This window comes from Crinia signifera, unplaced genomic scaffold, assembly GCF_055691185.1.
Source record: "Crinia signifera unplaced genomic scaffold, ASM5569118v1 HAP2_SCAFFOLD_195, whole genome shotgun sequence".
Lineage (NCBI taxonomy): Eukaryota > Metazoa > Chordata > Amphibia > Anura > Myobatrachidae > Crinia > Crinia signifera.
In genome coordinates, this window is record NW_028142088.1 from 77,501 (window position 1) to 92,500 (window position 15,000).

Genomic DNA, 15,000 nt, shown 5'->3' on the forward strand with positions numbered 1-15,000 from the left:
GCAAAAAAGACTGAAAACGATCCGGAATGCTTCTCCCACTCGAGCCCGGGATTCATGCCCAGGGCTGTGGAAGTGTCCCTGGGCACGTCCGAGCGTCCACCCCCCGGGAAAAAAAAACTTCCAGATTTCCACCCCACGATGCCCGGGGAAGGTAGCCGGGGCCCGGGGGAGTTCAACCCCGGGTCCGGGGACCGGCGCCCCCCGCTGGTCGACCGGGGAATTGCATCTGAAAGGTGAAAAAGGCACTTTGAAAATATTTTGACACTTCTCACCCACTCTTCCCCCGGGATTCATGCCCAGGGCTGTGGAAGTGTCCCCGGGCACGTTCGAGCGTCCACCCCCCCGGGCAAAAAAAACTTCCAGATTTCCACCCCACGATGCCCGGGGAAGGTAGCCGGGGCCCGGGGGAGTTCAACCCCGGGTCCGGGGACCGGCGCCCCCCGCTGGTCGACCGGGGAATTGCATCTGAAAGGTGAAAAAAGCACTTTGAAAATATTTTGACACTTCTCACCCACTCTTCCCCCGGATTCATGCCCAGGGCTGTGGAAGTGTCCCTGGGCACTTCCGAGCGTCCACCCCCCGGGAAAAAAAAACTTCCACAATCCCACCCCACGATGCCCGGGGAAGGTAGCCGGGGCCCGGGGGAGTTCAACCCCGGGTCCGGGGACCGGCGCCCCCCGCTGGTCGACCGGGGAATTGCATCTGAAAGGTGAAAAAAGCACTTTGAAAATATTTTGACACTTCTCACCCACTCTTCCCCGGGATTCATGCCCAGGGCTGTGGAAGTGTCCCTGGGCACTTCCGAGCGTCCACCCCCCGGGAAAAAAAAACTTCCAGATTTCCACCCCACGCTGCCCAGGGAAGGTAGCCCGGGCCCGGGGGAGGCCACCCCCGGGTCCGGGGACCGGCGCCCCCCGCTGGTCGACCGGGGAATTGCATCTGAAAGGTGAAAAAAGCACTTTGAAAATACTTTGAAATTCCTCACCCACTCGAGCCCAGGATTCATGCCCAGGGCTGTGGAAGTGTCCCTGGGCACGTTCGAAGGTCTTCCCCCCGGGGAAAAAAAGTTCCAGATTTCCAGCCCACGCTACCCAGGGAAGGTAGCCCGGGCCCGGGGGAGGTCACCCCCGGGTCCGGGGCACTGCGTCCCCCGCAGGACAACCGGGGAATTGCGTCCAAAAGGTGAAAAAACACTTTGAAAATAGCTTCAATCGTTCTCCCACTCTTCCCCGGGATTCATGCCCAGGGCTGTGGAAGTGTCCCTGGGTAAGTTCGAGCGTCTTCCCCCCGGGAAAAAAAAACTTCCATATTTCCACCCCACGATGCCCGGGGAAGGTAGCCCGGGCCCGGGGGAGTCCATCCCCGGGTCCGGGGAACTGCGCCTCCCACTGGTCGCCCGGGGAATTGCGTCCAAAAGGTGAAAAAAATACTTTGCAAATACTTTGAAATCGTTCGCCCACTCTTCCCCGGGATTCATGCCCAGGGCTGTGGAAGTGTCCCTGGGCACGTCCGAGCGTCTTCCCCCCCGGGAAAAACAAGTTCCAGATTTTCACCCCACGCTGCCCGGGGGAGGTAGCCCGGGCCTGGGGGAGGTCACCCCCGGGTCCGGGGGACTGCGCCCCGTGCTGGACACCCGGAGAAATGCATCCAAAAGGTGAAAAAAACACTGAAAACAGTTTGAAATGGTTCACCCACTCTTCCCCGGGATTCATGCCCGGGGCTGTGGAAGTGTCCCTGGGCACGTCCGAGCGTCTTCCCCCCGGAAAAAAAAAGTTCCATATTTCCACCCCACGATGCCCGGGGAAGGTAGCCCGGGCCCGGGGGAGTCCATCCCCGGGTCCGGGGAACTGCGCCTCCCACTGTTCGCCCGGGGAATTGCGTCCAAAAGGTGCAAAAAATACTTTGAAAATAGTTTGAAATCGTTCGCCCACTCTTCCCCGGGATTCATGCCCGGGTCTGTGGAAGTGTCCCTGGGCACGTCCGAGCGTCTTCCCCCCCTGAAAAAAAAAGTTCCATATTTCCACCCCACGATGCCTGGGGAAGGTAGCCCGGGCCCGCGGGAGGTCACCCACGGGTCCGGGGCAATGCGCCCCCCGCAGGACAACCGGGGAAATGCATGCAAAAGGTGAAAAAAACACTTTGAAAATAGTTTCAATCGTTCTCCCACTCTTCCCCGGGATTCATGCCCGGGGCTGTGGAAGTGTCCCTGGGCACGTCCGAGCGTCTTCCCCCCGGGAAAAAAAACTTCCATATTTCCACCCCACGATGCCCGGGGAAGGTAGCCCAGGCCCGGGGGAGGCCACCCCCGGGTCCGGGGAACTGCGCCCCCCGCTGGTCGCCCGGGGAATTGCGTCCAAAAGGTGAAAAAAATACTTTGAAAATACTTTGAAATTCCTTACCCACTCGAGCCCGGGATTCATGCCCAGGGCTGTGGAAGTGTCCCTGGGCACGTCCGAGCGTCTTCCCCCCCCGGGAAAAACAAGTTCCAGATTTTCACCCCACGCTGCCCGGGGGAGGTAGCCCGGGCCTGGGGGAGGTCACCCCCGGGTCCGGGGGACTGCGCCCCGTGCTGGACACCCGGAGAAATGCATCCAAAAGGAGAAAAAAACACTGAAAACAGTTTGAAATGGTTCACCCACTCTTCCCCGGGATTCATGCCCAGGGCTGTGGAAGTGTCCCTGGGCACGTCCGAGCGTCTTCCCCCCGGAAAAAAAAAAGTTCCATATTTCCACCCCACGATGCCCGGGGAAGGTAGCCCGGGCCCGGGGGAGTCCATCCCCGGGTCCGGGGAACTGCGCCCCCCGCTGGTCGCCCGGGGAATTGCGTCCAAAAGGTGCAAAAAATACTTTGAAAATAGTTTGAAATCGTTCGCCCACTCTTCCCCGGGATTCATGCCCGGGTCTGTGGAAGTGTCCCTGGGCACGTCCGAGCGTCTTCCCCCCCTGAAAAAAAAAGTTCCATATTTCCACCCCACGATGCCTGGGGAAGGTAGCCCGGGCCCGCGGGAGGTCACCCACGGGTCCGGGGCAATGCGCCCCCCGCAGGACAACCGGGGAAATGCATGCAAAAGGTGAAAAAAACACTTTGAAAATAGTTTCAATCGTTCTCCCACTCTTCCCCGGGATTCATGCCCGGGGCTGTGGAAGTGTCCCTGGGCACGTCCGAGCGTCTTCCCCCCGGGAAAAAAAACTTCCATATTTCCACCCCACGATGCCCGGGGAAGGTAGCCCAGGCCCGGGGGAGGCCACCCCCGGGTCCGGGGAACTGCGCCCCCCGCTGGTCGCCCGGGGAATTGCGTCCAAAAGGTGAAAAAAATACTTTGAAAATACTTTGAAATTCCTTACCCACTCGAGCCCGGGATTCATGCCCAGGGCTGTGGAAGTGTCCCTGGGCACGTCCGAGCGTCTTCCCCCCCCCGGGAAAAACAAGTTCCAGATTTTCACCCCACGCTGCCCGGGGGAGGTAGCCCGGGCCTGGGGGAGGTCACCCCCGGGTCCGGGGGACTGCGCCCCGTGCTGGACACCCGGAGAAATGCATCCAAAAGGAGAAAAAAACACTGAAAACAGTTTGAAATGGTTCACCCACTCTTCCCCGGGATTCATGCCCAGGGCTGTGGAAGTGTCCCTGGGCACGTCCGAGCGTCTTCCCCCCGGAAAAAAAAAAGTTCCATATTTCCACCCCACGATGCCCGGGGAAGGTAGCCCGGGCCCGGGGGAGTCCATCCCCGGGTCCGGGGAACTGCGCCCCCCGCTGGTCGCCCGGGGAATTGCGTCCAAAAGGTGCAAAAAATACTTTGAAAATAGTTTGAAATCGTTCGCCCACTCTTCCCCGGGATTCATGCCCGGGTCTGTGGAAGTGTCCCTGGGCACGTCCGAGCGTCTTCCCCCCCTGAAAAAAAAAGTTCCATATTTCCACCCCACGATGCCTGGGGAAGGTAGCCCGGGCCCGCGGGAGGTCACCCACGGGTCCGGGGCAATGCGCCCCCCGCAGGACAACCGGGGAAATGCATGCAAAAGGTGAAAAAAACACTTTGAAAATAGTTTCAATCGTTCTCCCACTCTTCCCCGGGATTCATGCCCGGGGCTGTGGAAGTGTCCCTGGGCACGTCCGAGCGTCTTCCCCCCGGGAAAAAAAACTTCCATATTTCCACCCCACGATGCCCGGGGAAGGTAGCCCAGGCCCGGGGGAGGCCACCCCCGGGTCCGGGGAACTGCGCCCCCCGCTGGTCGCCCGGGGAATTGCGTCCAAAAGGTGAAAAAAATACTTTGAAAATACTTTGAAATTCCTTACCCACTCGAGCCCGGGATTCATGCCCAGGGCTGTGGAAGTGTCCCTGGGCACGTCCGAGCGTCTTCCCCCCCCCGGGAAAAACAAGTTCCAGATTTTCACCCCACGCTGCCCGGGGGAGGTAGCCCGGGCCTGGGGGAGGTCACCCCCGGGTCCGGGGGACTGCGCCCCGTGCTGGACACCCGGAGAAATGCATCCAAAAGGAGAAAAAAACACTGAAAACAGTTTGAAATGGTTCACCCACTCTTCCCCGGGATTCATGCCCAGGGCTGTGGAAGTGTCCCTGGGCACGTCCGAGCGTCTTCCCCCCGGAAAAAAAAAAGTTCCATATTTCCACCCCACGATGCCCGGGGAAGGTAGCCCGGGCCCGGGGGAGTCCATCCCCGGGTCCGGGGAACTGCGCCCCCCGCTGGTCGACCGGGGAATTGCGTCCAAAAGGTGCAAAAAATACTTTGAAAATAGTTTGAAATCGTTCGCCCACTCTTCCCCGGGATTCATGCCCGGGTCTGTGGAAGTGTCCCTGGGCACGTCCGAGCGTCTTCCCCCCCTGAAAAAAAAAGTTCCATATTTCCACCCCACGATGCCTGGGGAAGGTAGCCCGGGCCCGCGGGAGGTCACCCACGGGTCCGGGGCAATGCGCCCCCCGCAGGACAACCGGGGAAATGCATGCAAAAGGTGAAAAAAACACTTTGAAAATAGTTTCAATCGTTCTCCCACTCTTCCCCGGGATTCATGCCCGGGGCTGTGGAAGTGTCCCTGGGCACGTCCGAGCGTCTTCCCCCCGGGAAAAAAAACTTCCATATTTCCACCCCACGATGCCCGGGGAAGGTAGCCCAGGCCCGGGGGAGGCCACCCCCGGGTCCGGGGAACTGCGCCCCCCGCTGGTCGCCCGGGGAATTGCGTCCAAAAGGTGAAAAAAATACTTTGAAAATACTTTGAAATTCCTTACCCACTCGAGCCCGGGATTCATGCCCAGGGCTGTGGAAGTGTCCCTGGGCACGTCCGAGCGTCTTCCCCCCCCCGGGAAAAACAAGTTCCAGATTTTCACCCCACGCTGCCCGGGGGAGGTAGCCCGGGCCTGGGGGAGGTCACCCCCGGGTCCGGGGGACTGCGCCCCGTGCTGGACACCCGGAGAAATGCATCCAAAAGGAGAAAAAAACACTGAAAACAGTTTGAAATGGTTCACCCACTCTTCCCCGGGATTCATGCCCAGGGCTGTGGAAGTGTCCCTGGGCACGTCCGAGCGTCTTCCCCCCGGAAAAAAAAAAGTTCCATATTTCCACCCCACGATGCCCGGGGAAGGTAGCCCGGGCCCGGGGGAGTCCATCCCCGGGTCCGGGGAACTGCGCCCCCCGCTGGTCGACCGGGGAATTGCGTCCAAAAGGTGCAAAAAATACTTTGAAAATAGTTTGAAATCGTTCGCCCACTCTTCCCCGGGATTCATGCCCGGGTCTGTGGAAGTGTCCCTGGGCACGTCCGAGCGTCTTCCCCCCCTGAAAAAAAAAGTTCCATATTTCCACCCCACGATGCCTGGGGAAGGTAGCCCGGGCCCGCGGGAGGTCACCCACGGGTCCGGGGCAATGCGCCCCCCGCAGGACAACCGGGGAAATGCATGCAAAAGGTGAAAAAAACACTTTGAAAATAGTTTCAATCGTTCTCCCACTCTTCCCCGGGATTCATGCCCGGGGCTGTGGAAGTGTCCCTGGGCACGTCCGAGCGTCTTCCCCCCGGGAAAAAAAACTTCCATATTTCCACCCCACGATGCCCGGGGAAGGTAGCCCAGGCCCGGGGGAGGCCACCCCCGGGTCCGGGGAACTGCGCCCCCCGCTGGTCGCCCGGGGAATTGCGTCCAAAAGGTGAAAAAAATACTTTGAAAATACTTTGAAATTCCTTACCCACTCGAGCCCGGGATTCATGCCCAGGGCTGTGGAAGTGTCCCTGGGCACGTCCGAGCGTCTTCCCCCCCCGGGAAAAACAAGTTCCAGATTTTCACCCCACGCTGCCCGGGGGAGGTAGCCCGGGCCTGGGGGAGGTCACCCCCGGGTCCGGGGGACTGCGCCCCGTGCTGGACACCCGGAGAAATGCATCCAAAAGGAGAAAAAAACACTGAAAACAGTTTGAAATGGTTCACCCACTCTTCCCCGGGATTCATGCCCAGGGCTGTGGAAGTGTCCCTGGGCACGTCCGAGCGTCTTCCCCCCGGAAAAAAAAAAGTTCCATATTTCCACCCCACGATGCCCGGGGAAGGTAGCCCGGGCCCGGGGGAGTCCATCCCCGGGTCCGGGGAACTGCGCCCCCCGCTGGTCGCCCGGGGAATTGCGTCCAAAAGGTGCAAAAAATACTTTGAAAATAGTTTGAAATCGTTCGCCCACTCTTCCCCGGGATTCATGCCCGGGTCTGTGGAAGTGTCCCTGGGCACGTCCGAGCGTCTTCCCCCCCTGAAAAAAAAAGTTCCATATTTCCACCCCACGATGCCTGGGGAAGGTAGCCCGGGCCCGCGGGAGGTCACCCACGGGTCCGGGGCAATGCGCCCCCCGCAGGACAACCGGGGAAATGCATGCAAAAGGTGAAAAAAACACTTTGAAAATAGTTTCAATCGTTCTCCCACTCTTCCCCGGGATTCATGCCCGGGGCTGTGGAAGTGTCCCTGGGCACGTCCGAGCGTCTTCCCCCCGGGAAAAAAAACTTCCATATTTCCACCCCACGATGCCCGGGGAAGGTAGCCCAGGCCCGGGGGAGGCCACCCCCGGGTCCGGGGAACTGCGCCCCCCGCTGGTCGCCCGGGGAATTGCGTCCAAAAGGTGAAAAAAATACTTTGAAAATACTTTGAAATTCCTTACCCACTCGAGCCCGGGATTCATGCCCAGGGCTGTGGAAGTGTCCCTGGGCACGTCCGAGCGTCTTCCCCCCCCGGGAAAAACAAGTTCCAGATTTTCACCCCACGCTGCCCGGGGGAGGTAGCCCGGGCCTGGGGGAGGTCACCCCCGGGTCCGGGGGACTGCGCCCCGTGCTGGACACCCGGAGAAATGCATCCAAAAGGAGAAAAAAACACTGAAAACAGTTTGAAATGGTTCACCCACTCTTCCCCGGGATTCATGCCCAGGGCTGTGGAAGTGTCCCTGGGCACGTCCGAGCGTCTTCCCCCCGGAAAAAAAAAAGTTCCATATTTCCACCCCACGATGCCCGGGGAAGGTAGCCCGGGCCCGGGGGAGTCCATCCCCGGGTCCGGGGAACTGCGCCCCCCGCTGGTCGCCCGGGGAATTGCGTCCAAAAGGTGCAAAAAATACTTTGAAAATAGTTTGAAATCGTTCGCCCACTCTTCCCCGGGATTCATGCCCGGGTCTGTGGAAGTGTCCCTGGGCACGTCCGAGCGTCTTCCCCCCCTGAAAAAAAAAGTTCCATATTTCCACCCCACGATGCCTGGGGAAGGTAGCCCGGGCCCGCGGGAGGTCACCCACGGGTCCGGGGCAATGCGCCCCCCGCAGGACAACCGGGGAAATGCATGCAAAAGGTGAAAAAAACACTTTGAAAATAGTTTCAATCGTTCTCCCACTCTTCCCCGGGATTCATGCCCGGGGCTGTGGAAGTGTCCCTGGGCACGTCCGAGCGTCTTCCCCCCGGGAAAAAAAACTTCCATATTTCCACCCCACGATGCCCGGGGAAGGTAGCCCAGGCCCGGGGGAGGCCACCCCCGGGTCCGGGGAACTGCGCCCCCCGCTGGTCGCCCGGGGAATTGCGTCCAAAAGGTGAAAAAAATACTTTGAAAATACTTTGAAATTCCTTACCCACTCGAGCCCGGGATTCATGCCCAGGGCTGTGGAAGTGTCCCTGGGCACGTCCGAGCGTCTTCCCCCCCCGGGAAAAACAAGTTCCAGATTTTCACCCCACGCTGCCCGGGGGAGGTAGCCCGGGCCTGGGGGAGGTCACCCCCGGGTCCGGGGGACTGCGCCCCGTGCTGGACACCCGGAGAAATGCATCCAAAAGGAGAAAAAAACACTGAAAACAGTTTGAAATGGTTCACCCACTCTTCCCCGGGATTCATGCCCAGGGCTGTGGAAGTGTCCCTGGGCACGTCCGAGCGTCTTCCCCCCGGAAAAAAAAAAGTTCCATATTTCCACCCCACGATGCCCGGGGAAGGTAGCCCGGGCCCGGGGGAGTCCATCCCCGGGTCCGGGGAACTGCGCCCCCCGCTGGTCGCCCGGGGAATTGCGTCCAAAAGGTGCAAAAAATACTTTGAAAATAGTTTGAAATCGTTCGCCCACTCTTCCCCGGGATTCATGCCCGGGTCTGTGGAAGTGTCCCTGGGCACGTCCGAGCGTCTTCCCCCCCTGAAAAAAAAAGTTCCATATTTCCACCCCACGATGCCTGGGGAAGGTAGCCCGGGCCCGCGGGAGGTCACCCACGGGTCCGGGGCAATGCGCCCCCCGCAGGACAACCGGGGAAATGCATGCAAAAGGTGAAAAAAACACTTTGAAAATAGTTTCAATCGTTCTCCCACTCTTCCCCGGGATTCATGCCCGGGGCTGTGGAAGTGTCCCTGGGCACGTCCGAGCGTCTTCCCCCCGGGAAAAAAAACTTCCATATTTCCACCCCACGATGCCCGGGGAAGGTAGCCCAGGCCCGGGGGAGGCCACCCCCGGGTCCGGGGAACTGCGCCCCCCGCTGGTCGCCCGGGGAATTGCGTCCAAAAGGTGAAAAAAATACTTTGAAAATACTTTGAAATTCCTTACCCACTCGAGCCCGGGATTCATGCCCAGGGCTGTGGAAGTGTCCCTGGGCACGTCCGAGCGTCTTCCCCCCCCGGGAAAAACAAGTTCCAGATTTTCACCCCACGCTGCCCGGGGGAGGTAGCCCGGGCCTGGGGGAGGTCACCCCCGGGTCCGGGGGACTGCGCCCCGTGCTGGACACCCGGAGAAATGCATCCAAAAGGAGAAAAAAACACTGAAAACAGTTTGAAATGGTTCACCCACTCTTCCCCGGGATTCATGCCCAGGGCTGTGGAAGTGTCCCTGGGCACGTCCGAGCGTCTTCCCCCCGGAAAAAAAAAAGTTCCATATTTCCACCCCACGATGCCCGGGGAAGGTAGCCCGGGCCCGGGGGAGTCCATCCCCGGGTCCGGGGAACTGCGCCCCCCGCTGGTCGCCCGGGGAATTGCGTCCAAAAGGTGCAAAAAATACTTTGAAAATAGTTTGAAATCGTTCGCCCACTCTTCCCCGGGATTCATGCCCGGGTCTGTGGAAGTGTCCCTGGGCACGTCCGAGCGTCTTCCCCCCCTGAAAAAAAAAGTTCCATATTTCCACCCCACGATGCCTGGGGAAGGTAGCCCGGGCCCGCGGGAGGTCACCCACGGGTCCGGGGCAATGCGCCCCCCGCAGGACAACCGGGGAAATGCATGCAAAAGGTGAAAAAAACACTTTGAAAATAGTTTCAATCGTTCTCCCACTCTTCCCCGGGATTCATGCCCGGGGCTGTGGAAGTGTCCCTGGGCACGTCCGAGCGTCTTCCCCCCGGGAAAAAAAACTTCCATATTTCCACCCCACGATGCCCGGGGAAGGTAGCCCAGGCCCGGGGGAGGCCACCCCCGGGTCCGGGGAACTGCGCCCCCCGCTGGTCGCCCGGGGAATTGCGTCCAAAAGGTGAAAAAAATACTTTGAAAATACTTTGAAATTCCTTACCCACTCGAGCCCGGGATTCATGCCCAGGGCTGTGGAAGTGTCCCTGGGCACGTCCGAGCGTCTTCCCCCCCCGGGAAAAACAAGTTCCAGATTTTCACCCCACGCTGCCCGGGGGAGGTAGCCCGGGCCTGGGGGAGGTCACCCCCGGGTCCGGGGGACTGCGCCCCGTGCTGGACACCCGGAGAAATGCATCCAAAAGGAGAAAAAAACACTGAAAACAGTTTGAAATGGTTCACCCACTCTTCCCCGGGATTCATGCCCAGGGCTGTGGAAGTGTCCCTGGGCACGTCCGAGCGTCTTCCCCCCGGAAAAAAAAAAGTTCCATATTTCCACCCCACGATGCCCGGGGAAGGTAGCCCGGGCCCGGGGGAGTCCATCCCCGGGTCCGGGGAACTGCGCCCCCCGCTGGTCGCCCGGGGAATTGCGTCCAAAAGGTGCAAAAAATACTTTGAAAATAGTTTGAAATCGTTCGCCCACTCTTCCCCGGGATTCATGCCCGGGTCTGTGGAAGTGTCCCTGGGCACGTCCGAGCGTCTTCCCCCCCTGAAAAAAAAAGTTCCATATTTCCACCCCACGATGCCTGGGGAAGGTAGCCCGGGCCCGCGGGAGGTCACCCACGGGTCCGGGGCAATGCGCCCCCCGCAGGACAACCGGGGAAATGCATGCAAAAGGTGAAAAAAACACTTTGAAAATAGTTTCAATCGTTCTCCCACTCTTCCCCGGGATTCATGCCCGGGGCTGTGGAAGTGTCCCTGGGCACGTCCGAGCGTCTTCCCCCCGGGAAAAAAAACTTCCATATTTCCACCCCACGATGCCCGGGGAAGGTAGCCCAGGCCCGGGGGAGGCCACCCCCGGGTCCGGGGAACTGCGCCCCCCGCTGGTCGCCCGGGGAATTGCGTCCAAAAGGTGAAAAAAATACTTTGAAAATACTTTGAAATTCCTTACCCACTCGAGCCCGGGATTCATGCCCAGGGCTGTGGAAGTGTCCCTGGGCACGTCCGAGCGTCTTCCCCCCCCGGGAAAAACAAGTTCCAGATTTTCACCCCACGCTGCCCGGGGGAGGTAGCCCGGGCCTGGGGGAGGTCACCCCCGGGTCCGGGGGACTGCGCCCCGTGCTGGACACCCGGAGAAATGCATCCAAAAGGAGAAAAAAACACTGAAAACAGTTTGAAATGGTTCACCCACTCTTCCCCGGGATTCATGCCCAGGGCTGTGGAAGTGTCCCTGGGCACGTCCGAGCGTCTTCCCCCCGGAAAAAAAAAAGTTCCATATTTCCACCCCACGATGCCCGGGGAAGGTAGCCCGGGCCCGGGGGAGTCCATCCCCGGGTCCGGGGAACTGCGCCCCCCGCTGGTCGCCCGGGGAATTGCGTCCAAAAGGTGCAAAAAATACTTTGACAATACTTTGAAATTCCTCACCCACTCGAGCCCGGGATTCATGCCCAGGGCTGTGGAAGTGTCCCTGGGCACGTCCGAGCGTCTTCCCCCCCCGGGAAAAACAAGTTCCAGATTTTCACCCCACGCTGCCCGGGGGAGGTAGCCCGGGCCTGGGGGAGGTCACCCCCGGGTCCGGGGGACTGCGCCCCGTGCTGGACACCCGGAGAAATGCATCCAAAAGGTGAAAAAAACACTGAAAACAGTTTGAAATGGTTCACCCACTCTTCCCCGGGAATCATGCCCAGGGCTGTGGAAGTGTCCCTGGGCACGTCCGAGCGTCTTCCCCCCGGAAAAAAAAAACTTCCATATTTCCACCCCACGATGCCCGGGGAAGGTAGCCCGGGCCCGGGGGAGGCCACTCCCGGGTCCGGGGACATGTGCCCCCCGCTGGCCGACCCGAGAATTGCACAGAAAGGGTGAAAAAAGCACTTAGAAAATATCTTGAAACCGTTCACCCACTCTTCCCCGGGATTCATGCCCAGGGCTGTGGAAGTGTCCCTGGGCAGGCTGAAGCTTCTGCCCCCCGGAAAAAAAAAACTTCCATATTTCCACCCCCCGCTACCCAGGGAAGGTAGCCCAGGCCCGGGGAAGGTCACCCCCGGGTCCGGGGCACTGCGCCCCCCGCAGGACACCCGGAGAATTGCATCCAAAAGGTGAAAAAAGCACTTAGAAAATACTTCAAAATTCCTCACCCACTCAAGCCCGGGATTCATGCCCAGGGCTGTGGAAGTGTCCCCGGGCAAGCCGAAGCTTCTGCCCCCCTGAAAAAAAAAACTTCCATATTTCCACCCCACGCTACCCAGGGAAGGTAGCCCGGGCCTGGGGGAGGTCACCCCTGGGTCCGGGGCACCGCTGGCCACCCGGAGAAATGGAGTCAAGCCGTGAGAAAAAAAGCACTTTGAATTGAGAAATGGAGTCAAGCCGTAAAAATGCACTTTGAAAATACTTTGATTCCTCTCACCCACTCTTCCCCAGGATTCATGCCCAGGGCTGTGGAAGTGTCCCCGGGCATGAAGAAGCGTCTTTTCCCCCTGAAAAAAAAAACTTCCATATTTCCACCCCACGCTACCCAGGGAAGGTAGCCCGGGCCAGGGGGACGTCGTCCCGGGGTCCGGGGACATGTGCCCCCCGCTGGCCGACCCGAGAATTGCACAGAAAGGGTGAAAAAAGCACTTTGAAAATACTTTGATTCCTCACCCACTCTTCCCCGGGATTCATGCCCGGGCCTATGGAAGTGTCCCCGGGCATGAAGAAGCGTCTTTTCCCCCTGAAAAAAAAAACTTCCATATTTCCACCCCACGCTGCCCGGGGGAGGTAGCCCAGGCCCGGGGGAGGTCACCCCCGGGTCCGGGGCACTGCGTCCCCCGCAGGACAACCGGGGAATTGCGTCCAAAAGGTGAAAAAAATACTTTGAAAATAGTTTGAAATCGTTCGCCCACTCTTCCCCGGGATTCATGCCCAGGGCTGTGGAAGTGTCCCTGGGCACGTCCGAGCGTCTTCCCCCCCCGGGAAAAACAAGTTCCAGATTTTCACCCCACGCTGCCCGGGGGAGGTAGCCCGGGCCTGGTTGAGGTCACCCCCGGGTCCGGGGGACTGCGCCCCGTGCTGGACACCCGGAGAAATGCATCCAAAAGGTGAAAAAAAACACTGAAAACAGTTTGAAACTGTTCACCCACTCTTCCCCGGGATTCATGCCCAGGGCTGTGGAAGTGTCCCCGGGCAAGATGAAGCTTATGCCCCCCTGAAAAAAAAAACTTCCATATTTCCACCCCCCGCTACCCAGGGAAGGTAGCCCGGGCCCGGGGGAGGTCACCCCCGGGTCCGGGGCACTGCGCCCCCCGCAGGACACCCGGAGAATTGCATCCAAAAGGTGAAAAAAGCACTTAGAAAATATCTTGAAATCGTTCACCCACTCTTCCCCGGGATTCATGCCCAGGGCTGTGGAAGTGTCCCTGGGCAGGCTGAAGCTTCTGCCCCCCCGGGAAAAAAAACCTTCCATATTTCCACCCCACGCTACCCAGGGAAGGTAGCCCAGGCCCGGGGGAGGTCACCCCCGGGTCCGGGGCACTGCGCCACCCGCAGGACACCCGGGGAATTGCATCCAAAAGGTGAAAAAAGCACTTAGAAAATATCTTGAAATCGTTCACCCACTCTTCCCCGGGATTCATGCCCAGGGCTGTGGAAGTGTCCCTGGGCACGTTCGAGCGTCCTCCCCCCTGAAAAAAAAACTTCCATATTTCCACCCCCCGCTACCCAGGGAAGGTAGCCCAGGCCCGGGGGAGGTCACCCCCGGGTCCGGGGCACTGCGCCACCCGCAGGACACCCGGGGAATTGCATCCAAAAGGTGAAAAAAGCACTTAGAAAATATCTTGAAATCGTTCACCCACTCTTCCCCGGGATTCATGCCCAGGGCTGTGGAAGTGTCCCTGGGCACGTTCGAGCGTCCTCCCCCCTGAAAAAAAAACTTCCATATTTCCACCCCCCGCTACCCAGGGAAGGTAGCCCAGGCCCGGGGGAGGTCATCCCCGGGTCTGGGGACCGGCGTCCCCCGCAGGACAACCGGGGAATTGCGTCCAAAAGGTGAAAAAAATACTTTGAAAATACTTTGAAATTCCTCACCCACTCGATCCCGGGATTCATGCCCTGGCCTATGGAAGTGTCCCCGGGCATGACAAAGCGTCTTCCCCCCCTGAAATAAAAACTTCCACAAAACCACCCCGCGCTGGCCAGGGAAGGTAGCCCGGGCCAGGGGGACGTCGTCCAGGGGTCCGGGGACATGTGCCCCCCGCTGGCCGACCTGAGAATTGCACAGAAAGGGTGAAAAAAGCACTTTGAATATACTTTGATTCCTCACCCACTCTTCCCCGGGATTCATGCCCGGGCCTATGGAAGTGTCCCCGGGCATGAAGAAGCGTCTTCCCCCCTGAAAAAAAAAGTTCCATATTTCCACCCCACGCTACCCAGGGAAGGTAGCCCGGGCCCGGGGGAGGTCACCCCCGGGTCCGGGGAACTGCGCCACCCGCAGGACACCCGGGGAAATGCGTCCAAAAGGTGATAAAAATACTTTGAAAATAGTTTGAAATCGTTCACCCACTCTTCCCCGGGATTCATGCCCAGGGCTGTGGAAGTGTCCCCGGGCAAGCTGAAGCTTCTTCCCCCCTGAAAAAAAAAAGTTCCATATTTCCTCCCCACGATGCCCGGGGAAGGTAGCCCAGGCCCGGGGGAGGTCACCCCCGGGTCCGGGGCACTGCGCCCCCCGCTGGTCGCCCGGGGAAATGCATCCAAACTGTGAAAAAATACTTTGAAAATAGTTTGAAACAGCTCGCCCACTCTTCCCCGGGATTCATGCCCAGGGCTGTGGAAGTGTCCCTGGGCACGTCCGAGCGTCTTCCCCCCGGGAAAAACAAGTTCCAGATTTTCACCCCCACGCTGCCCGGGGGAGGTAGCCCGGGCCTGGGTGAGGTCACCCCCGGGTCCGGGGGACTGCGCCCCGTGCTGGACACCCGGAGAAATGCATCTAATCGGTGAAAAAAACACTGAAAACAGTTTGAAATTGTTCACCCACTCTTCCCCGGGATTCATGCCCAGGGCTGTGGAAGTGT